Source organism: Protomyctophum parallelum (genome assembly GCF_964188405.1).
Source record: "Protomyctophum parallelum genome assembly, chromosome: 16".
Classification (NCBI taxonomy): Eukaryota; Metazoa; Chordata; class Actinopteri; order Myctophiformes; family Myctophidae; genus Protomyctophum; species Protomyctophum parallelum.
Window position 1 is genome coordinate 10,077,447 of NC_139711.1, and position 26,651 is coordinate 10,104,097.

General features: G+C 40.8%; 1 protein-coding gene across 1 annotated transcript in view; it reads right to left on the reverse strand.

Annotated features, from left to right (window-relative positions):
• lingo2 (leucine rich repeat and Ig domain containing 2) overlaps window positions 1–26,651 on the reverse strand; it is a 314,021-nt gene that overhangs the window by 253,665 nt on the left and 33,705 nt on the right. Inside the window, exon 2 of the mRNA XM_083785512.1 lies at window positions 4,381–4,454. The gene's annotated coding sequence lies outside the window, so the exon portion shown is untranslated. The remainder of the gene's footprint in view (window positions 1–4,380; window positions 4,455–26,651) is intronic.

The window sequence follows — 26,651 nt, forward strand, 5'->3', positions numbered from 1 at the left end:
TGGGGTTGTGCGATTTATTAATTGTCCAGATATATTAAATACAGACTACATTTATGGAATACTGGATCTAAGTATAATAATATGTCTGCCTGGGCATGTCTGCATGGAGCTCAATTATTGTGACCGGGCAATGGGCATACTGTACAGTACCTATAATAGTGTTACCGGCATGGTTGGGCATGAAACCATCTTTAGACTTGGCAAATGCTTTGTGTGCTTTTAGCTGGTCAATAGGACAGTATAAGATAGGCCAGCTTAATGTGCAGTGGCGTGCACAGACATGTAGAGAGGCAGGAAAAAAGGGCACCTTGCGCCGGTTTGCCTTAATAGTGTGAGATTTATAGATTTTGGGGCCTACATTTTTGTTTTGTTTTTTTCAAAAGGGCACATTGCAAAAGGGCAGGGGGTGGTGCTCTAGCACCCTCTAGTGTCTATCTGTGCACGCCACTGATAATGTGAGAACCCGATTGGTGTCCTGAAATGGAATCAGTTGACAAAGTATGGAAAATAGTGCTTTTACAAACAGCCAAAGTTGGAAATTGAACTGTGTTGAAACCTGTAAACCTGTAAGCCAAAGCACATCACTACTATATATATATATATATATATATATATATATACCAGAGGTTCTAGTAATAATTGGTTGTGCCTGAGAGGTTTCTGTTGCACCGCACTGTGCAATGCCTGTACTCATCCTCCCCACCAGTGCAATCTGGTACCCCTGAATGGGCACAGTGGCTGGTGTAACCTCTGCTCCTCTGTTATCGTGTTTAGCACAATGGTGAGGATTTGTACCAGAGGAAAGGCTTTAATGAATCTGGGTCGTCACTCTCTCCCCCAGGCTGTGTTCACCCTGACCAACCTCCTGTGTCCCTCTGCTTAGCCCCGGGGCCAGAAGTGTTTGTGCCTCCATTTCCAGAGTCTTGCTATTGAACAGCAAACTGATTTGTTGTGTCAACCACTATGGCAGGCTTTGTAATACGCTGTGATGCACGTTGACATTATTTGCGAAGTGGGATCACGTAAAAATCATACCCCGTGTGAAGTGAGGGACACTCGTATCATCATACATCATCTCATTCTAGCACAGATACTTTGAGGTGTATCATGGATGTTTTATTTGCTGTTCTATAATGTGACATGTACAATGTAGTATTGAAGTGTAATTTTATTTCTGGCCAGTTCCCACTTGTAAAAGAGACGCAGTCTCAATGTGTTTTTACTGGTTAAATAAAGGAAAAAAAACAACAATTTGCTGAAGAAAACTAAAGTGCCAGTTCCCCAGAAATGATTGATAATCATCATCATAGAATAAGAGCTCTTATGAATGGTAGTCTATGGGCGGCAGGCTGGGACTAAACGTGACCTTAACTTTTTCGCTGCTATCTAAGCTTATAATCGTAGCTAAAGGTACTAAAGGTGCTAACTACGTACATGTTCGTAGACAACCGTATACTCCATATATGAAAGCGGCAACTGTCAATTTACCTTTTAGCATTGCTCCGGTTACTATGGAGAGCCTCCGTCCCCACCAGCTAGGGTGGCCAGACGCCCGGTTTCACGCCGGACAGTCCGGTTTTAGACCCACCTGTCCTCCTCCCACCTCATCCTCTGGCCGGACACATAATTGTCCGTTTCTTTGTGATATACAGTGCTTGTGTCATTTACTGTCATTTACGTCGTCTGCCTGGGTATTAAAATCTCTGCAGCGCTGCTCAGCTCCGCAGCGAGCCGGCCACACTGTCTTAAAAAGAGAGAGGCGAGTGGAGACGTTCGGAGTGTTGCCATGTCCGCTTAATTATAAGCGACTTTGGGCTTGTTTTATATAATAGGCTTCTTTTGGCTTGTTTTCATAGACATGATTGCTTGGTTCTCTTCCAAAACCTGGCAACACTGCCAGTGGGATGGTCGGTTTGTTTGTTGCGCTCTCACAATCACTTTAGTATAGTTAATGAGATAAATAAACCAAATATGCCGAAATGAAAAACTTCATTTAATGAGCAATGGAGCAAGGAACTCGACATCATAAAGAAAGGGAGGCTAAAGCACTGTGCACTACTACTGGCATCATACTATGTCCCACACCGATGACCATAAAACTGTATAAAAAAACCCACAAGAAAGAGATTAAACATAAAACATATCTAAACACAAAATAAATTGATTATAAAATGAATGGCATTTGTGGTACCCTATACCCTGCCTAGGTTAATTTAATTAGCAAATATATGTTCTCTGTGGACATAATGCTGGAGATGATGGTGGTGAAAATCAGGTGCAATAGTAGTAGTAATAATATTAATATATGGGTGGGGGGGGGGGGGTCGGGGGAGCGAGCCCTGCAAAAGTGTCCTCCTTTCTGAGGTCTTGCAGGCGGCCACCCTACCACCAGCTATGGGATTTTTAAATCCAGCTCCATTGAGCCTCCATTATAACAGGATTTTCAAAGCGCTGTATCTCTAAAGCTTCGAGCGCTGTCCATGGTGAGCCGTCGCGCATCCCGGCGATCGTAAATCATTTGTGAGTTTGTATTTCTGCGCAAATGCTACTGCTTGTAACGAGACCTAAGGGGTATGAGCTACTGCTAACGATGACTGTGCTCACAACAACAGCCCCCACCTCCCTGAATAACCCGGACATTAAACAAGGAGCGTAGAGTGAGAGCAGACGTGTGGCATACGTTATGTGTGCTTATGCTACCACCTAGCAGCAGTAATGAAGTTAAACGTAGTCGGGGAACGAGTGCTTTGAGATATAGGCAGACTATTCAAGCTATGCATTCACAAAAGCCTTTAGTTGGTCCAAGGTTATTATAGTTAACTCTTAGTCTAAAACTAACAAAAAAATAAGATTACTTTTTTTCCCCCGTTAACTGAACTATATATAAACTAGAAAAGGAAACGAATAACAATAACTAACTGATACTGTATTGTGTGTTTACAAAACTAACTGAAATGATAGACAAAATGCCCTAGAGTTTTTATTACACAATACTTACTCTGGCCCTTTTCAATCCTGCACCTAACATATTCGTCAGGTGCATGATTGAAAAGGGAAAGGGAAAAAATTATAAAAACTAAACTAGAACTAAGTGTTATGACAACAATTGACCCGCTCTAAAACTAAAACTAATTGAATTAGAAAATAATAAGTCAAAACTAACTAAAACTAAACTATAATAAAAAAAACTCTAAACTATAACTACTCTAAAGTATAGTTGGTGACAGTATGCCTGATTTATATCTGGTTGTGCACACCAACAATAACAGATCTTCACACTCAGGCAGGTATAACTCAGACTTCTATCTTTGTTGCATATTAGCACCCATTCACATGTGCCAAACCAAGTGTAGGCATCTGATTTGTATGCAAATGAGCTAAGCTTCCATTATATATACAGTAGATTCATGCACATGACCATCCAAACAGAAAACACAAAAACTCCATGCCAAGTAAGTTAAGTAACACCTATGTATTCGAATTTTATCACGTCATTTCTTAATGCTGACTTGCCTAGGATGTGTCAAAGGCAGCAGTGTTATTTCTGAATATGCTCCCACTGCTCGCATACATACTGTATTTGAAGGCGAAAAGAACAGCATGTGGGCCTATTTTGAAAAGCCACCCACTGATTCACCCACTTCCCATGCACCTGTGGGTGAGTGCAGGCCTAGAGAACTAACATCTTCAAGATGAGAAATGGATGCAATTGGAAAATGCAAGACGCTTCCTCAATGTCAGTGTTTCAGTGTGTTCAAATGTCTTTTTTTTGACAGTGAGGTTCAGTAAAAGTGAAGAGAGATAAATTAGGGTTTACTGTAATCAACAAAGAAGTGTATAGATAGATCAGGCTGGTTATGTTACTTTGAAGAGAGTTACCAAAGGTTACGATTAACAATTATTTTTCTCCTTTATTTTTGCTAGCTTTTCTGAGAATAATTTCTACGCCACATAACACATGGATATTCTTTGTTTTGCTAAGGTACATGGTGATAACTCGGGATGGGGATAATTTGTGTTTATATTGATACCCTTATTGATAATGCTTAACAGGCCGGGTCCTAATCAATACCACTATCAATATGTTTGTTAGAAGCATACATCTGGAAGTCTATAAAGCTTGTAGATCTGCTGTTTTTGGAATCAATGGTGCCGTAGCCTATACTGAGTGTACTTTCACAGATCCGCTATACGCGACGATAAGAATATCAATAAGCCCAGTTCCACAGTTCCACCACAGCACCACAGTTCCTTGTAATCACTGAGGACTATTTATAATACCATTTGGAATTGTTAAAGGAAATGTATTGCACTATTTTAACACTTCTCCCCCCTCAGAAGCTAATGCCATGTTAGTTGAAATATAAAGGACCAGCTTACCATAATCACAACATGGTCAAGAGATGTAGTTGGTGTATGATGATAGGTAGGATAGCGGCCAACACAGATTCACTCTGAAACAACAAAAAAAGAGGGAACAGTTGGCACAAGAACACACAGTATTACATCAAAATATTACACTTAATTCCATGAGATCTGAAAAACTATTTCTGTGTCAGCATAGAGGAAACTTGCCTCATTTTTACCAATATGAATCTTCCATCAGTACTCAAACTTTATTTATTTATTTGTTTGTTTGTTTATTCATCAGGCACGTGCAGAGGGGGGGGTAGGGGGGCTTGAGACAATAAGGGCTTGTGTGGGGGCCAAATAAGGGCTTATGTGGGAGGCAAATAAGGGCTTATGTGGGGGGCCAAATAGGGCTTATGTGGAGTGCCAATAAGGGCTTATGTGGGGGGCCAAATAGGGCTTATGTGGAGTGCCAATAAGGGCTTATGTGGGGGGCAAATAAGGGCTTATGTGGGGGGCCAAATAGGGCTTATGTGGAGTGCCAATAAGGGCTTATGTGGGGGGCAAATAAGGGCTTATGTGGGGGGCCAAATAGGGCTTGGGGGCCAAATAGGGCTTATGTGGAGTGCCAATAAGGGCTTATGTGGGGGGCAAATAAGGGCTTACAGTATGTGGGGGGCCAATAAGGGCTTATGTGGGGGCCAATAAGGGCTTATGTGGAGGGCCAATAAGGGCTTATGTGGGGGGAAAATAAGGGCTTATGTGGGGGCCAATAAGGGCTTGTGTGGAGGGCCAATAAGGGCTTGTGTGGAGGGCCAATATGGGCTTATGTGGAGGGCCAATAAGGGCTTGTGTGGAGGGCCAATAAGGGCTTGTGTGGGGGGCCAATTTGGGCTTATGTGGATGGCCAATAAGGGCTTATGTGGGGGGCAATAAGGGCTTGTGTGGAGACAAATATTCAAGACAAATATTTGACAAGTAATGATAATTAACTATACGTCAGTTTTAGTTTCAGACTAATGAGAACGTATTGCTTATTTTAATGTCCAATGACATGAAATGGCACAAGGGACGGACCCCACGAAAAGACCACCCCCAAAAATCGGCGTGCACACACATGTGCCCTTTTCTGGGGTTTGAGCCCCTGCCCCCTCAGTGCTCTCTGCACGGCCCTGTTATTCATACATATATCATTTTCATGAATACCAGAACACTCGTCCCAAAACACAGTCCCATCTGGCGTTAATCCGGCAGAACGGTAGAACCTTGTATATACCAACTGTAAACGTAATCTCAGTAAAATGGTGCCAAAATCTAAGCCTATTCCTAAACGTAACCTCAGCTAAATTATGTCTAACCCTAACCCTGTCGACGGCCTATACCCCAGTAGGGGTGTCAGGCGTAAGTAAGTAAACGTATTTCTAACCCCTTATTCGAATAAATCAAATACAAGAATACAAGAACCGCCCTACCGAGCAGTCGGCGGTGCAGTTTCATTGTATGTTGGCCAGTTCAGAATCCTGATTTTCAGAGATGAAGGTCAGGTTTCACACAGATTTAGGTATGGTTACCCTTTAAATATGGAGTGCCAAATCTTTTGTATTTTTCCAGTTTTTCATGTGTCTATGAGGTGACAGTACTTCATTAGACACCCTGGAGTTGTTTTTATGTGCAATGGTGTATTAACTTTGTATTTAGGGTTTCTTCCTGGAGGCTGAACCGTTGACAGTCAAACGGGCCAATTAAATAAACAGTAATATAGTGACACCACACTATCAGCCCCTCCCCTAACCCCTCCCTCTTTATCATACAACTACAGCTGTGGGTGCGGCTTCAGTTCAGGTGGATCACCACCCATCACCACCCACCAGGCAAACCAGGCATACTTAATGAACTGGTGGGCATGTCCACATAAAAGCATGATTTTAACAAATACTGTACACTTTTTGGAATAAGTTCTTCCCCCTTATATTGTAATAATACCTGATGATTATGTTTTAGGGTGGAAAAAAATCGTGGCACTCCAGCTTTAAGATAGTCTTCAAGAGACAAGGTGGCTGCACACACTGGTAGCCAACGTGCTTTTTTAATTCTGGACAAATGGAAACATTTCACTGTTAGTAGAGTTTTGTGCCAGCAGAAGACATCTAAAGTGGAAATTGTAAGCTTCACAGACAAATTCTGAATGGTTTAGTAATGTCTAGAAAAACTTGGTATGCATTTAATCTGTTCCAACTTGGAACTTTACAATTCATATTTTTTTTAAACGGTTCATTTCACTTTATTTAACTCTCAACATGGTTCAGCTGATCAAACCGTTTTAAGGGAGACTTAACAGAAGTTTGTTCTGGAACTGGAACTTTATAAATGAACTGCCACGTGACTGTCTACCTACATAGTGATGAATTGATGGTTGGATGGATGTTGACATTTCAGTTGAGATCGGATCCCTGAATCCTTGTAGGTTTACTGGCAGAGGTATAATGTATATGGATATACATGGATATTATTATCAACTTGAAGCAGGTTTTCTACTGGCAATATTCCACATTGTAACAATAGCCAAAGCACTGCCCAGTCATCTGCTGCATTAAAACATTCTATGCAAGGACTGAAATATTGAACTCCTTATGGTAAATAGTTTTCAAATTACTGACACTATAGCTAGTTATCTTTACGTTCATCTACCACAATTGACATTCTACCTCTCTTTATAATTTCTTTTTTTAATTCTCATGAACATATAATATGTTACATTTCAGCAAATAGTGATTCAAGTCAAGGGGAAAATAACGAATAGAGGAAAAGCAAAAGTCAGCTGTTCTCTGAAATCATTATGCCTTTTTGACACAATGACAGACACATTTTGTGATAATATGTGATCCCTGATCCTGTGAAACCCAGCTGAAATACCGATGACAGAGGTCAACCACAACCAGCCACGTTGAGTTTCTGTCCCTTTTTAACGACCTGCATCGAGGGCTGCTGCCTCCAGTCCAAGAACAGGTAAGAGCTGTCCGTGTTAATCCAAGCCTAGTGTGACATTTTAGAGGGGTGAAGGGTGGGAGACGTTGCAGCTTTTTCCGCTTGGCGCGCCTGGATCATTTTGGCTCTCCTCCTCTGTGTGGGGAGTAGAGCAGTTCCAGGAGGAGGATTTTGGAAGAGGGGGAGAACTGCATGGGGAGAGGAGGCAGAGGAAGGAGGCAGGCAGGAAGCACTGCTGGGATGTAATCTCGAGTATGCCAAGGTCAGCATACTCTCTTGGTACGTAATGCATCCCTACTGAAAATGTGCATGACAAAAAAGATGCACACACACACACAAACACACGTGTGCATGCGTGCGTGTGCACACAAATGCATGCGTCTACATGGATGAATGAGCGCACCCATGTGGATGCCTACACGCAGTGCCCCATATTACAGTAATTCTTCCCCAAAGACAGCCTGCTGAGAGATGCTAAATCTGCACTGGGCTCCTGCTCAGCCATGTATTCTATTCGCATGCACGCCGCACGCACGCACGCGCACGCTATAATACTGTATGCCCGTCACTGCAGTGGTCTGGGCTTGATGTGAGATCTTCACATGTTGTCTTGGGGAGTAGAGGTCAGACTAGAGTTGTCTCCTTGTGGGGGCTTCAGGTTCTACACAGTCTGTTTAAGGTGAGCTGCTGGGTTGGACATGTCCTAACCTCTACTTGTCCCCTGAACTATGAAAAAGAATCTGACAGACCTACAATGGAGTACGGAAATTTAAGGTATACACCAAACAAGATTATACCATGCCCTGTACTGCACTGAAATAGTGGATGTCTATGACATAATTGAAAATACCATTCAAAAGCTGTTGCTTTTTCAGTTGAAAATCTGTTTCATTAAGTATACATTTCCCTTGCGAGCACCTTGCTATATACTGTAGGTTTTCCTTTTATTGTTTATTTGTTTTGTCTCACTCAAACATTCATTTATCACTGTTGAGGCACATGTAGCAGGCTTTTTTTTAATATAGTGTACAGATTGTAGAGGTTTATGGATAATACTGTAAGAATATCTTCATGACATGGTCAAAATTAAAGAAGAAAATTAAGACTCCAGTTATTAGAGTTAATCACTATAACATAATGATTCTTGACAGAATGCCAAGACATTCCTAGGCTCTTAATGGCAATTAATATACTGTGTGAGACAGAAGCCTCAGTAAAAACACAGTTGGGAATTTGTTATATGAAATGGTTGTGAAATGCAGCAATATTGCATTTAGTTTGGTCTTTTTCTCACTTGAATTGACAGTGTACAGTACATGATCATTAGTTGAGTGACTTTTATTATCCTTGGGCACTTCTGTAAAGATCATATTTGCATAATAAACAATAATGATAACTGCAAGCAGAAAAAAACATATTTTACGTATTTTACTTTTTTGCATGGTCATGCTTTTCAATAAATACTGTCATAAGGCAATATCCAAGAAAAATAATTAAGGAATTAACTTGATCCCTGAGGATTGTTATTAAGTCATTTTAACAACATCTGTCAGAATGTTGATTGATAATCCACCTGCGGGTTTCCACCTGCCCTCCTTTAGAAAATAAAAATAATTCAACACAATAATTAAACACTGAACTGCCTCTGAAATATAGCTGAATATTGAGGTAATAATTGACCTTCCTGCCATTGGCTTAATGGGAACTTTCCATCTATATGCAGCATGTCAAAAACAGTGATGGTCTCCATATTTGATCTAGAATGAAGTGGGCAGATATGGCTCTGTATAAGGGTTGGAGTCTGTACTGTACAGTAAATCAAAGGGGTTTGGCACATTATTCATATTCTTTCACTAGCACTGCATGCCAAACAGAACCGAGCATGCTAATATCCTTGGAAGTCCCCTGGCATGTGTTCTAGCTTCCCGTTAACAAAAAGGAACAGGTTATTTTATGCAGCTTTTTTATTTTACCTACAGCTCAACAGTTAGGTTGTTGCTGTTTTACCTTTACCAACCTAGATTTCCTCTGCTATCACCTTCACTCCTCTTTATTGCTCTTTCCCCTTTTTGTTATTGTCCTCAAACATATGGTAGGCCTATCTGTATTCTGTCTTCCCTCAGCTGTTTGTGTCCCTGCATAGCTCAGCAGGAAGAGCAGGATATGAACACTGCAGGAGTGAGGGATTTCATAGGCTGTGTGTAACTGTGTGGGTTGAACATGGAACTGAGACTTTCAGGGTTATATGGTGCGATTCATCAACTCAGTAGCTAAAACTGACAATACCCGTATCAACTGAGGACACCCATGCTAACAACTGCAAGCAAACAATGGTGCTAGTGCTACAGTATAAAAAAGGAGGGTTCTCTCTCTCTCTCTCTCTCTCTCTCTCTCTCTGTTAACTACTTAAGCCCTACACGTACACGTCGTACAGTAGTTGACCGTGGTCTCCAAGGCACAATAATTTTTTTGCCTCTACACCAAATCTCTTCTCCAAAAACACAATTTGTTGTTGTGACACATTGTTGCACTTGTAGATCTACCATTTTGGCTGAGCATTCTCGGTCTGTCTCTGAGGTTAATTCTTTAGGGATATACTGTATATCCCTCTATATATACTGGAAAACTCGCCAGGCGGAACACGCATAGACCACTGCACACTGCCTCTGACATCACTCCTTAAGTGTTATTCATAGTCTGGATTTTCGGTGGTGAAGTGACCACCGAACTACAACATGACGTCACGACGTCACACTACCGCCACCGCTCCAGCCCTTCTCTCTGTTTTTACTCACCACCGCTCAACGTTATTTCAGCTCCGGTGGTCACCTCACCACCGGAGCGGTGGTCACCTCAACACCGGAGCGGTGGTCACCTCACCACCGAAAATCCAGACTATGAATGAGCCTTTACACCTCCGCGCCGGTCCCCATTCAAATCGCGCTGTCCACAATCAACAGGCCAAGTCACCGTCACTCACATGTGCTCACCAAGTGGAACACACATCCACCACTGCGGCTCTGCCTCTGACCGTCAGTCCATACACCTCTGCGTTTCTCCGCCGGCCCCCATACAACTTTATGGTCCGCAAACCAGCACCACATGACACGCGCTTTGTCTCACCACACAACATCCGTTGGTGTATACAGCATGTGTGTGTGCATGTTTTTTTTGTTTGTTTGTATATCTCTTGAATGTACAGTACTTACTGGTATTTAAATATACAATTATATGTGTGCTTTTGTCTGATTCTACAAAAGGGGACATTCCCTATAAGCCTCTAAGCTACTAAACTTCTCCTGCACAATATGGCTTTTCTTTCTTCTATCTCTTTGTGTGCTAATAAAAGTAAACTCAAAATAAGGATACTATAGGGCTCATGTGCAGAGTGCAAGGAAAGTTTTTCCTTGGGGAATTGTTGTGTCTTTGTAAATAATAGTATTATTAGAGCATGGCCTATTGTGTCATAAGATCTATCTTTTGTTGCGATTTAGCACGATACTTTTTGAAGTTTTAGAATGCTTGCTTGAGTTGAATCCAGTCAGCGTTTGGCCTTTAGGCAGGATTAAAGGGTATGTCAGGACACTCTGAATCCTAATGTGGCTCTTCTCCTGCGTGCCTTTCAGAAGTGCTATATTATTACATGACTTGAGACTGAATGTATGTATGTATGTATGTATGTATGTATGTATGTATGTATGTATGTATGTATGAACGTACTGTACTGTACTGTACTGTACTGTACTGTACTGTACTGTACTGTATGTACTATAATTCTTACTTACTTACTACCCACGATGCAGTTCTACCCACTCACTTCTGTCCTTACAGGCTGTTTAGTTATTCAACATAATCCATAAAGTTCACTGAAAGCACCTACTTAAGTCCTTTTTCAATAATGTTTCCATTAAGCAAAAACAATGTTCTCGTTTGGCTTCATGTTAACTAGTTATCAGTCTTAAAACATTCATGCTTATTTATAATAAAGGACTCTGCATAGTTGCAGGGGTGGGGGAAAGAACAGGGGAAACGTTTCAACATCGCACGGATATTTACTCACTGTAAACAGAGCCTTTTGTAATCGTTTCGAAAGCCTCACTGAACTGCCAGGGTGTTTCTTGTCATGTCAGCCCTGAGCCGACAGGACTGTTGGTTGTGGCACTGTAAGGTTTCTATGGCTTATGGAGCATGCTTTTTCAAATTCTGCCCCTGAAGCTTTTAACCAAATCCATCGTCATTTAAACTGACAATCATGGACCTTAAATATTGCAATAAAGTACTATATATTTATTAAATATGTGATCTTATTTCCCGTCTACTGATTTTCTCCCCTGATTGCGTTCATCATCACAGTTTCTCAGGAGGTCCCTGAAGGCGGCAGCAGGTAAATAATTGATGGGCCTGAAAGCTGTTTCTGCAAGAGGGAGTGCCCGTGCAACTCTGGGGAAACAAAAAAGCAACCAGCAACCCCATAGACCGGCGGAAGCATACAGCCTGGGCCTCAGCGAGAATTAGCATTGTGTTCCGTCATGCCGAACAGTTGGCGCTGAGACAATTCAATACAGTTTTCATTGCAATGCAAAAGTCCCTTGCAGGCACAGACATCAAAGGACCGGTTTGTCTGGCCTTATGTTTGTTCTGAGATACCAGAGAGATGGAGATAAAGCTACGTTGATTTTGAAAGAGCAGTACTGACAGAAGCATTATAGGGACATCATGGACATGTACTAAACTGGGACAACATAGGACTACAGACTGTATTATACACTTCATGGCCGAAAACTACCGCACTGTTAAATGGTACAAGCGATGGCCAAGTTCCAGCCATGGAATTTACTACCATCAATTCAGCTGACACTTTCAAGGATAAGTAACTCTGTTCCAACGCCATAAACAAGGGAATAAACTAAAAGGCTCTCCAATGACATCAAAGTCAGACACAAGTTGTTGCTGGTCCATTGACAGCTATCACTTTAGTCTTTGTGAACTTGCAAATGCTAATTTGAGGTTTTGCATTGAATGTTGGTCAGTAGTCAGTATAGTCATACTGTAGCAGGCATGGTTCACATGTTCCCAACTTTGGTAATGCCTGTCCAGATAGAAAGCTATTAGAGCTGTCCAAGATCATAGCAATTAAAGTTAAATTATGCCCTGTTACCAATGACAAAATAAGTGCTGCCCTCAAAATGTGTTATTGTCACTGGAACAATTAAACAAAAAACTATTCTCAGTTTGTTTTACAAGCTTAATTGAGATCGCAGTTATTCAAAAAATATCTGGAGCAATCTTGTAAACAGTGTCACATTTCCCAGTGGGACCTGTGCGGCACACTTTGGGGAAGCTTTGAATCTCTGGAATCAATGCTGTATGTAGGCCACAGCATGATAAAAATAAAAAACACCAGATTTCAGTCAACATTTTAAAACAAAACTGACGCAGAAACACGTCTACATCTGATAAAACAAAGCTAAGCCGAACACACAACCCTTCTATTCATTTTGTGTTCAGTACTACACCTGAGAAGGGTTAAGGTGATGCTGTCAAGTAAACCATCAACGTAAATAAGCCTCTCCGACATCTAAGTCCTACAGCAGTAGTGCTCTTTTTTTAACTCAATGATCTCCATACATACAAACAGGAGAGTGTACAAACAATGAGAGAGTTACAGACCTGTAAGGGTCCATTTTGAACCCCCTCAAGGACCCCATTTTGAGAACCACTGACCCTACATACAGTATTTTACTAATAGCCGAGTTACCGTCTCCGACATGTCACATGGCATCGCAACACGTTGTGAGTTTATTCAAATCTCATATTTCCTCTTTTTAAAAAAGGAAAAAAAAACTATTGCATGTTTAAGAAATGTGTGGGAAAACATTTCTTCCTACAGTATAATGACATTCCCAAAATAGGGCGCCAGCTTTAAAGTAGTTAAAATATGACACCACCAAGCTGCAAAATGTGGAACGGAAAGGGTGTTTGCAGGGTGATTTGTCTATACATCAAGCTATAATACTTCAACTGTCACTGAATATTGATGTATCTGTGAGCCTTTCATATACAGACAGTCTACAACATGCATTAAATAAAAGAATCAGGATTTGACATGGTGTGCCTACAGTATTTTTCATGCAAAAGAAGGTCAATTGCTCAGAACAATTGGCTCTCACAGCAGAGCCTCGAATACCTTAGTAATACAGAGGGGTAAGTGATTTAGGAGCATAAAGCAGCAAGTAACTTCCAGCGCGACTGAATTTCCCTCGTGGGATCGATAAATGTCTGTATAAATATAAATATACTACTCTGTGTTGAGTGTGGATGTTCACATCTAAAAACTGATAATTAACAGAGCATACGGTAAAAGTGAAACGCAATGCATCTGGACAATTCTGTTATAATTCATGGTGTTGTGAAACAATAAATAAATAAATAAAGTCAGCCTTATATAGATTGTGGATACGTCCTTTGCTTGAGTGTTGCAAAAGATTGAGGGAAAAAAGAAAAAAACATAATAACGACATTATTGATGCAATTAAGTGAGTATCAATTGGAGAGTGGGTGTTTGACTTCTGCTTCTGCGGTTCCATCCATAATTCGTTTTTACATTCTGCTACTAACTGGAGCGAGAGGTGCAGCAATTTGTAATGTTTGCATTTAGAATCACATTTCCATAGCCCTTCCCCCTGCAAGCAGAATGCATTACAGGAATAGCCAAGTTGAAAATACATTATCACCATCGCAACATTAACACACAACAGATATACGTAGCCAACCAACCATAAAGTCTAATAAGAAACATCATATAGCATGCCACAAAACCCTGGGAATGATTGTATTTCCCATTTGCTTTTGTGCATATCTGTCATTTTAATTAGCTTTATTGAACTTGGCCTCAGATGAAGAACAGGCCAACATTTCAGGAAATGCATGGTGCTTACCAATGGCGCATTTCTATGTTTGAAGCATATTGCTTCAAACATATATTCTAACATTATATTATAATATAATGCAAAACTCAATACTCCCTCATAGTAAGTATTACAAAAATATAGTTTAAATGAGGTATGTCCTTGGCAAATATTTGTGAATACTGGTGATATTTCACTCATTAGGTGACTATAGGCTCATTAGGTTATGTTTTCAGTTGCCCAATATTTCCATAATTTGCATGCAAAGTACTGTAACTAAGTACATTTACTCAAGTATTGTACAGTACTTACTTTATTGCATAATTCCATTTTTCAATACTTTACTCTTTGTACTGTATTGTACTTTGTATTGTACTTTTAGTCCACTACATTTATTTAAATCTGTACTAGTTTGTTTAGCAGATTTCTTATTAAATAGCTATTCAAACATTATGAATACCGGACTTTTACTTGTAGCAGAGAATTACCTGGTATTGCTACTTTTAGTTAAGTAGTTCCGCCACTACTGTACCTCTGCCAACGCTGTGCAAATGTCAAGATATGCACATGTTGGATAGTTCCAGCCTATATTATTTGTTCAGTGGCCAGAAATGAGCACTATATCACTCCCACTCTGTTTGACTGGGCCAATAATGTATAGACTGATTCAGAAACGGGTCTCATGGTCGCAGGCAACGTATTTCCTGTAGGCAGAGACGACATATCTGCAGTTTCCCCGCACCTCCTTCTACTACAGTGAATGGAAAAGTGACTGATGTTAGTCTGCCTCAAACGTTACTCTTTTACCTGCTTTTTACTAACACTAACATTACAAAGATGCCCAGAACATCGGGATGAACCTGTGTAGTTTATGGCTGCTCCAACAGTAGTGGCAACATAAGAAATCTAAAAAGGGAATGTCAAAATATCTACTGCGGTGGCTGAGACCAGAGCCATAATAGTAATGGTTGAGACAAAGCAGTGAAAGGTCCTGAAAGATACATAACGTCAGTCTTACCCAATATCCAATCTTTCTGTTTTAAGAACACAAGGCTGCTGTACTTTATACCTCATACTTGAAGTTTTGGTTTTCCTTTAATGTTTGGAAGTCTTATAATAAGACACAACCGCTAGTTACATAACTTTGTGTCACCTTATTTTAATTACACAATGTGATCCAGTTTAGACACACACAGAGAGAGAGAGAGAGAGAGAGAGAGAGAGAGTTTCCGTATCTGCTCTAAACCCAGAGCAGATCAGAAACATGCAAAGCAAACTGATCCCAGTATAATGTTAAACATTAATTAGCTGAGAGTTGCCCCACGAGCCATGGCCATAATTTACACAAAGTTTCATGCAAATCCGATCATTGGTTTTGGAGATAAATCCTGCCTACAGAAAGACGGAATGGGGCAAAATCATAACCCAAATCCGACACAATTCCATTGGTGGAGATAATTAATTCAGCAGGCACAGAGCCTGATCAGCTGGATATGATTAAAAATGGCTTCTGTGATGGAGACATTTTGTTGTTTCATAAATAGAATCCATATAGAATCCTCAAGCATGTTCGGGAAAAAAAAAAATAAGGTGGATGTTGTGCATTTCATCAAGAAACGTATACCAGTAATTTATCAATGCTACAGTACATAGAAAAATAGATAGAAAACAAACTCATGAATTAATTTGGAGCACATCAGTACATGAATTAGGATAAGTGCCTCCACAATGTATTTAGGGACATTCAGCAGCAATAGCATGCTGTTATTCTGGTTGTTGTTATGCACATGCACATAAAAAAATCTGCATTTGACTGTACAGCAGATGTAGAATCCACTGGAGATTGTTCTGATGAATTTTGTAATTATTCATTTGCATCATGTCTCCAACAATGATTATAGCAATTAGCCTGCTACAGGTAATACACACTACAGTGCAATAATGCTCTAACGTTGCTGTATCCTCTCCCAGCTTTAATCCATTGTATTGTATGTTTGTTTTATACTGTAAGATTAATGAGATACCTCCAAAGAAGAATATGTACTACATCTGGGTCGAGTTTGGTGCAGGGTTACTGTTAAGGATCTGATTTATATTTTGTTGCATGTCAGTGTAACATGCCAAAACTTGCTGACAAACTCACAATGTGTTACGATGCGTCACATTGTGAGCTTGCATATTGGCTATGTTCGTCGTGCAACAAAAGCTAGGATGGTGCAGAGTACTGCCGAAGCTGGGAGTGAAGCCTGATTCATATTTTGTTGCACGCCGGTGTCACATGCCGGAAACAGTTGATCTAGAAGCTCACAATGCATCACATCACTATTCACTGTGAGCTATAGTGTTGCTATTTTCGGAACCAGACAGCAGCACACAATTAAGTATAAATTAAGCATAAGGGGAAGTCGGAGGGTCAGGTACTGAGAGAAGACTGCGTTACATATACCCAGGGCACTGCCAGAATAAGCACATTTCGCAGTTAGTGGCATTGCTCTAGGCTCCTTGAAGCCTTTGATAAATCCTGCCTTTGTTTTCGTTCAATCAACACAGTTCACAAACTTTTAGATGTTTTATTCAAGATGACACTTCACTTTGGTTAGAATATTTCCCTTTTCAATTCATATTACTATTGTATATGAGCAGTCAACGTCAACCTCTATGCTGGCTGCACTGGGATTCCACAGCTGCCTCGTTAGTCAGCTTTTGTTTGATTCATTATTGATAATGGAAGAAACCCTACATACACACACAGTGAGCCATAAAATATAATTACATTTTCTTTTCAGTTATACAATATGAAAGGTATTTTGGGACTTTATGGTTGGTTGCTAAAATGTACTTTTTCGTTAGTTAATTGGTAAGATGAACACACTGGCTATACAGGTAACCAACCAGGATATAGGCCTAATGAACTTTCAAATGATATAAGTAATAATAAATAATAATAATAAACTTATTATATAGCACCTTTCATACACAAATGCAGCTCAAAGTGCTTTACAGAGCAGAAAAGACAACAAAAGCAAAACAAAACAGCACCAAAACAGGCAAGCAGTTAAAACAATAGGACAATGGTACAAAGATAAGAACAGATAAAATAAGGCAACGACATTAAAAACAAGCATAACTAGAAAAAGTGCCCTTCTGGGCACAGGTCTCCACCAGGAGGATAGGAATATTTAGGAGTAATATAAACATGTTTTTTGTTTGTTTGTTCCAATCTTTGCCAATCAGGATGGAATATGGGAAATGGTGCAGATCCGTGTTGATGGCACGCATGCACAATCCACCTGTTGGTGGCGCTATAACAGGGCAATGTGAAATGGGTGGGCTATATTCCTCAGCCTAGTAGGAAAGTGCGTGAAAGATTTCACGTGAAATTGCACGCTGCGTTCATGATTTGAGGTTTTTTGTTCAAAACAGGCCAATCCTGCAAAATTTGAAAGCCAATGTTAGCCAATTAGGATGGAATATGAAATATCAGACACATCCGTCTTGAGCACATGACTATGGAGATACTGTGTAACGATTTGCGGGATTTTTGGACAAAATCTGTAGGTGTACTGTGCAAAAACTTGTTTTGCACAAAGCGGCCTCCTGGTGGCGCTATAACAGGCCGTTCTGGAAATTTTGGGGCAGAGGTTCATCGTTGGCATCCAGGGAGTGTGTGTGCAAAATGTGGCATCGACCGGGTTAACGGTGGCCGAGATTAGCTTCTAACGGACGGACGGACACACGGACACACGGACACACGGACGGACGGACGGAGTGCAAAACATACTCTCTCCCCATGCCTTCGGCCTGGTGGAGACAATAAAAAAATAAAAAAAATAAAGATCACTTAAAAGCAATGTTGTAGAGGTGGGTCTTAAGCTGAGCTTTAAAAATGTCTACAGAGGCTGACTGACGAAGGTACAGTGGGAGCTTGTTCCATGCCGACGGCCCGTAGAAGCAAAAAGCTGCTTCCCCGTATTTTTTTGTTGCCATTTTTTTAGGCAAAGCGAGCAGGCCAGCAGTGGAAGACCTTAGGGGCCGGTTTGGGACATATTTAGGCAGGCAGTCAAGTAGGTAGGGAGGTGCGAGACCATTGAGAGCTTTATAGACAAGTAAAATAATTTTAAAATCAATCCTAAAAACAACAGGAAGCCAGTGCAGTGATGCCAAAACTGGAGTAATATGTTCTCTCATCTTAGTTCTAGTTACAACTCTAGCTGCTGCATTTTGGACAAGTTGTAGTCTGTCAGTTGTTTTCTTAGGCAGTCCTGACAAGAGCGCATTGCAGTAGTCAAGCCGAGAAAAAACAAAGGCGTGGATTAGCGTTTTTGCATCGTCCAAGGACAAATAGGCTCTGATTCGTGCAATATTTCTAAGGTGAAAAAAGGCAATCTTGGTAACATGATTAATGTGTGAATTAAAATTCAATTCAAAGTAGAGCCATAGCCTACTAAAGCCTACATACATAAATAAACCTGGTAGGTTAATAGGAGTAGCCTAGGTGCCCAGACGGTTGAGCTAACCGTGCGTGCGTGCGCAAGAACGGATCGCTACAACTTTACCAACTTGTTTTGTAAAGTAGCGGCTAGCTAGCCTACTAAAGCCTACATACATAAATGAACCTGGTAGGTTAATAGGAGTAGCCTACTCAACTATCTACACAAACACACATACTACATTTATCTGGCTCCAGCTCAGCAGAGCCACCTGTCAAGATTCAGGCGGTCCAAGTCCAAGTCGATCTGTACTACGAGCACAAACTCTTTATGTGACATGCAACATTATGCAAACCCAATCAATCGCCTCCATTTTATCTGCATTGTTCGTGTGTGTAACCTTCAGCATAAGCCTATGATCTTCTGGCCATATTGCAATAAGGGCTTCACACCTGTCACCTGCCAAACGAAGCTCACTTTCAGACAATACGTGTAATGCAGCAGGATTTGTTTTAATTGCAGTGCTGGTAAAACGACCTAATTTACATACGTTGAGCCTTTGCATACACCTGTAAGGTCATCGGGGCTAGGGCTAGGGCATTTAGGGCAAGTGCTACAGCAAGTGCTACGGCTACGGGCTAATATGGGCTAATACATACATAATACATAATTAATCAAATGCTAAGGAAGGGATTTTTCCCTGAGTTTGTCAGAGGTCTGAACAAGCCAAGGACAATAAATACATAAATCTAAACAAAGCAAACTGCATTCAATATGTCAGTATCTCTTTGTAGTTTTTGTTCACTGTTATTTTCACTAATGTACGTTTATGAGTGCATCAATGCATACTTTTAAAGTATGCATTGAGTATGCGGGTCCACAATTCTGAAGGCAATTAACTGATAATTGATCAGTTCTTGTTTATTTGTATTACAAATTTACATCCAGAATTATTATGAACGTTAAACCATACTTTCACTGCTTGCATTTGTACCAGTTATTTGTGAATCTGTAGCCTTAAATCAAGTTAGATTTTGAAAGCACGTGTTTCTCACCCTCAGAATCCTCTGTGGGTTTTAGTCAAATTAGGGGCCTAAGTGAAATTCCATGTGAATGTTACCACACTACGAATCAAACTTCAATTATTTGTGTGTTAAGAAGTAATGAGCAATTATTATATTGTAGGTGGTCATTGTTTATCAATAGCATTAATGACAATAGCCTCAGGGGTGACATTGATTGGTATTTCTGCTTGCTCCTTTCCTCCGGATGTGGCCAGAGTCAATATGATTTTAATGAAAGACAAACTATCCAGTGGAGAATGTCAGTGCAACACTTATCCTCACTGTCAGGCAGAAACCTTCTTCATATATCCTCATATCCATATTTAATCTTTTACCTTTATTTCATAACAAAAACTTTTTTCTATGGCAATGTTGAGCAAAGGTAGTGAGAATAGTTTTTTTATGTAGAATTGTGAAATATTTTGAAACTCTTTGCATATGCCCAAAATGGGGACGCCAGGTTGTCTGTCTGTGGGGTTTATTATTTAATTAACCAATGAAAAGTACAAAATTGTAATAAAGGCTCAGATCTTGGTCCTACTGCGACATATTTTGGCAAGCCTCCATTCCTTTCCTCCAGTGCACTGTTATGGGGAAAGGACTGTTTCATTGGCTAAGTCATTCTGTGTATTTGTTCTCTATACATTTAACCCATCCTAAATGTGGGGGCCTTATTATAGGTTGGTGTCTTGCCACAAAGCGGGATGCTATGGGTTATAGTTGGGTTAACATTGGAACTATCCCATTGAGATAGAATGAGCACTTCCGCATTCCATAGTCAACGCTAGTGTCGTCAATCTCATACTAGATCACACTGGTGGCACCGTGCCTTCCACACTTCTGGCGCACTTCCACCCTCGTGTCGCGATACAGGTCGCTCCAATTAGTTCACTCCTATATATATACCTACCTCCCTCTTCTACTCCACCTCAGGCAGTTTGACTTCTCTAGAAGTATAGTCTAGACACAGCCCCGTCCGTGTAACGCCTTTGTTTATTGCATAACTGAACTTTGCCTTGACTACGGTTTTGCCTTTCCCACGTACTTTGCTTGGACTTTATTAAAAATACCCTTGAAACCTGCACCTGCATTCAATAATGTCAATACAGTTGCAGGTTTGAACATAATGAGATTTTCAGTATTCACAATGGTAAACCCCTATATTCAGACACACAACCTCTCATGGGATGGGTTTCATTCCAAAATGAGACAATCAGGGGTCTCCTGGTAATACAATAATATTTGATAGATAGTACATTAAAATCCTTGGTTATGATGGATTATAACATTCTGCAAAGAGTAAAATACGGAAAATAGTGTCATGCATGTGCTAAATGTACATGCTGTGATTTAGCTATCATACTCGACCCCCACTTGTTCACTGACCCAAAGCTCACAGAGTGCTGTCCTTGTGTGGGCTACAGAAAGGTAGCAATGATAAACATGCATGCCCCAAATGGCCTCCTGCGCTATACATTTAGATGAATAAAACATGTGACACGCACGCACACGCACACATGCGGGCACGAGCAAAGTGAATTCTGCCATGCAGACTCGGTAGCTGCTTTTCCCCCTGTGGTCCTTTGTACTCCCTCGTAGGTTAGAGTGACCGTTATTTAGATAATAATACCCTTGGCTGCGAGTGAAATAAACATGGCTTAATGTGTGGCAACAATGGAACTGGAAGCAGACATTGAAGAGTTGGTCGTATGCATAAAAGCTTTAATTGGGGAGTGATGATCATCATGTGCACAGGATACAATAATGAAATAGTAATGAGCAGGCGCAAACCCACTCAGTGTCAAATGCAAACATATGATGACATATTTATGTAAGACTCAGTCAGGCGCTATGAAGGCACACAAACGTGCTCTATAAGCCAGAATGGTCGACTCCATGGAAGTGACCACGCGTTCACTCCAAGTGGATACAGCAAACTGCCGTATCTGCACTGTTACTCACATGACGTCAAGGCTAGCATTGACGTCACTGGCAATTGAAAATCAGCAGAATATAAAGGACAGGATGTTAACCATTAGGTATTGTAAATCGGTACTAGTACTGGATATGACCCTATATACTGTCATTTGGTGGTCCACGCTGCATTGAACCCTTCACTTAAAGAGGCATTCCACTCATTTTCAACATTGTATGTCATTAATATACCTTAGAGCTGTTAGATAATTAAAAAGTCCCACCATAAAATGTTGAAAATTAGTGGAATGCCCCTTTAATATTGTACAATTTCATGCCACAAAAATAACTGCCACAAAACAAAAACAATGAGCTATGTTTCATTATTAACGTGAGACACTGATGATAGTGTACATACCTAGCAGGGAACATAGTATTGCTGGTAAGAAATACTCCAGCAACATTCCTTTTCAATATTTTTAGTTCCTCGCACAGTAACTGCATAAAGAGTCAAGAATGATGTGGGGAAATTAGCTTAAACCCCTTTTCAGAATGAGAAACTGTATCTTTCCTTTTTTCCTTCCATACCTTTATACTGGGCGCCTTATCTCTTTTCTGCAGTGTTTGCCTTTTTGTTCTTCCAATGTCATGCTACTATTCATCCTCAATCTGCCTCTGTTCCAAACAACAAATCACCGTTTGGCTCTTTTTGTCTTCGGGACAAGCAAACTGTCTGTTTCTTTTTCAGGCGCCCAACCTCTTCGCCACATTGTCCTCGCTGTGCATATTGTCTTTTCCCTCCGTCTCCCCGGCCTTGTTATTTATGGAAAAAAATAAAATAAACTGCAGGGGTTGAGCAAAGTAGATACAGCAATCGCTGCAAAAGCCTGAGTGTTATTTTTACTGTGAGTGTACAAATCGACTCTATATAGTTCCATTTGTCCAGTCTAAGAGTGAATTAACACTCAGGATTTTACTCTCACAGCCAAGTTACCCAGGGCCTTGCCAAGAGCAGATTATGGACAGGGCTTGTCAGCTCGACAGTGCCTTCTGTCACCGCTTGCCATACGGTCTACCCCCTCGCACAGCGGAACTGCCTCGTCTTCCATCACGCCCAGCGATATTTATATCAGGGTGAAGATGCTGACTTCCTGTGCTGGCTCATTTAATGGCGCATATTTGTCGTCAGCAAAGAACTCGTTGGTAATCCCCTGCTGCTCTGTCACACATGGGCAGAGCCTCTCATGCACGGCTGAGTATATTAAGGGGGCAGACTTCTGCGCTCATCAAATGACTTTCTCCAGTCACATTACAGCAGGGTTTTGATTGTCACAAGATGGAGAATGGTTCTCATTCCGTTGGATGATTAAACAACAATGAAAAATGTAATAAAAGGATTAGCGGTTTCTGTTTGGTGGGACTACATCCATATTTCAAATGATCTCCATAGGACACAGAACTGAACCTGCATGCTTCCCCTTCCTCAGCATGATACTGAATACATCTTTCTTATTTTTTTCAAGGCACAAATGGGCTATTTTTCATTCCTATCAACATTTCCCATCCAAAAAGCGGATTTATGGCGTTCTACAGTGAAAACTCAAAACTGGAGTCAACTCCATTTCCGAGACTCTGCTATCCTGAGGTAGCTAGCTGTCAACCTGTCAACTTTCTCTGTATGCTATTCCCACTTACCCCAGTTGCAATCTATTACAACAGGGGTGAGGCGATACTCCGCGAAGCCTCTTCCAAGGTCAGGAACAGAAGTGGAGACAGGATGTCACATTGCACTGTGCCATGGTTGTAGAAACCTAGAACTATAGAACCCCTGCCTCCCAAACTGTACCGCAAGGCTTGGTTAACCATGAAACCAATTACCATAAAAATCCCCTCATGACTTCCACATACTGTAGAGGACGGCCAACACATGCCACTGCATACAAAGCAGAGCACAACTGAGGCTTGATGATTGGGGAGAGTCATTGGAAATCATTGAATTTGGTCCCTAACGTTTTTTTTAGAGTCTGTCAGCAATGAGATATAGCGAGCTAAGCATGGGAGAGGCGCTGAATGAATGAGGCCCTGCATGAGAGAGGAGGCTTCCAGGAATATTGACCGGAACGTCAACACAAAAAAGCTAAGAAAATGTTATATTGTATCCAACATGAGCAGAGAACATGGCCCCACAAAGCTCTTTCTACAAAAATGCCCAGATGGGTGGGGGAGGAAAGATGCTCGACTGGTCTATCTGGCTATAGCCAGAACCTAGGCTATCAATGTGGCATCGAAGTCCTTAAACACATGAGAATGTACTCTGTACAATCTAGCAGCAATAATTATTCATCTTGTTATTGATTCTCTAGTCGGTGGAACAGATATTTTTGCCTGAATTCACTCACAGTACGTACCATGCTGTAAATAATTTAACTAGCTACCAAAGACCTGTTTGCAGCAATAATAATACAAGAAGCTGGAGCATTATGTATAATGTTTTGTATAATCATCTAATGTTTCCCATATAATCTGGTTGTTTCTGTCATGTTGCAGGATGTCTCCACAATAAAAGTATGACATGTCCCACTTTGCATAGACAGACTGTCCAGTAATCATGCATTCTCAATGACCCATTAGGCTACTGGCTATAACTGCAGTCCAGTTTCATTGAAGCAATTTCTTGAGCTGCTGGACCAATGCTTAGCTAACTGGTTAGGGCTTTGTTCCTCCTTGGAACTATTTTCTATGATTGAATGGCAAGTTTCTTTCAAGATGGGATAGGATAACATGCACTTAATTGATCTCCGACAGGGAATTAGGTAATTGCAACGACAAGAGCAAAGTTACCCTTTTCTTCCATTCAGTTGAAAAAACAGAACAAAACACTAGCTGTCTTGCCCCTATCTTGCGTCAGGGGCACTTTATCCGTAATTTGGGGATTTAGCATTGTGTAAGAGGCGTGACCCCGTAAAATTGGCTATTGTGCCACAGCCTAAATCCTTAAACACCTCCGCTACCCGTTACATTATGCATAGGTGTGGTTTGGGTGTTACAATAATTAAACCAATCACCGCGCCACATGCCATTGCCTTTAAGAGATCCATTATCCATTACGCATTATTCCCAGTGATATCTTGCCATATACACTACGGCCCATGGAAGAGAAACACGTTGCTGCCTTGGAATACATTTATATTTGATACAGAGGGATGTTTTGTGTGTCCAGTATCTGACTATCTGTCATCCACTCCACGACCAACAGAGTCTCATTTTTGCTGCCCCCCTGTGCCGTTTTTCTTTTTTTCCACCGCACACAGATATGCATCAAGAACACTCATTTCATTAAGTCACAACTCTTTAAAAATTCAAAGCTGCTGCTGTGTAATCTATGGAATTCGAGCTTTCATTTGGTATATAGATTGTGAGTTGATTGCCTCTCCACGAAACGGTCTCAAGCTAAATGGAAAGTTCAGGAAATCGGATTAATTAAACAGACTTGCACTGAACTGAGGCAAAACAACTTTGGAAATGACACCCGTTGCTTCCTTACCATCTAGCCTTTAATTGCCTTTAAATAAAACCACATTTGGTTGACACAAGTATCATCTACGTGTTACTGATTATGGGGAATTTTAGATTATTGTAATCCATAAAATATTTGCTGTGCAATGGGGTGATGAAACTGAACGAGTAGACAATAATTGTCTAGTCAAAGTTATTTTCTCCATTGTGTTTAATTATTAAACACAATGGACACAAGGAATTGACACTGCTGATTATAGGAAAATGTGCCTACAATCAGAGATTTGTGGGAGAATTAAGACAGAACGAGACCTCTGAGCTATGAATCTTCTGCAACATGGGTCAAGCCGAGGCAGCTCCAACTCAGGTCTCAGGAGCGCATTCTTTTATGAAACGGAATTCACATTAAGGGTGGTTTGAGGAGGCACATTCCGTTGTCCTAAACCTGTGTGCATATGATAGCAATTATAGGGAAAGCGCATCAACACGCCTACTGACACACCTCCACCCGCAAATAAAGGTGTCGGCATAATGTATAGTGGTTATAGTGGCCGCAAGATACCATTTATGCATAGTGGAAGCTCCTAATTGCGTAATTGACGGAAAATACTTGATGCTTTACTTGATGCGTTACTTCAATGTAACTCTGTGTAAAGCACAGAATATTATTAACAAGTATAAAGTAAACTAGTAGGTGTAGATGTGAAATGCATAAAGACTGAGCAACTGCAAGGCACCTAAAATATATATCTTTATAGACAAGGTGTCAGACGAACACAGGCTGCTTGATGGCTTGCACCGTCTGGAGCAGTGAGCTCATGGTAGATCACGACACTTACAGTATTAATGATGAATCAGCAATGTATTAATAGATGTGCCTTTAAGAAATACGATGAATATAGGATATACAATGTAAATTAGGTATAGTAGGTTTGCATTAGAAGGGGTGGTAGGCAGGTGTGGCCGGCTGGGCGCCTAGACTGTGGCCATCAGCAGGACATAGAGGGGCCATCAGCTCGGACGAGTAGCTCTGTTAACTACACATCTGTGTTGTGTAAGATGCAAGCTGTTTTCTGCACTTTACCTTCAAACTGAATTTAGCTTGGAACCATAAACGGTGCTTCATTGTTAGGCTTCAAACAAAGGTTTTATTGATTAGAAGCTGGTGCTCTCATTAGTGGGGCTACAAACTGAAGTGGAATATGGAACACTTTTATAATTGTTGTTATTGCTAGTTTGGGGTCGGGGGTAGTATCATAATTAAAAAGCTAGAAAGAGCTTTTTAAATGGAAAGTACTGTAAGTGGAATTATTATTGTCTAAGCATGACACTAGACTAGAGGAAAGGTTTTTGGGTTACCAAAATCAGGAGGGTCCATCCTACAATCTATTCGATAATGACTATAGTGAGATTATCTTCACTGCTTGAGTTGACAAACAGTAAAAGCCATGAGGTCATCAAAATCACTAGGGTTCATCCTCCTG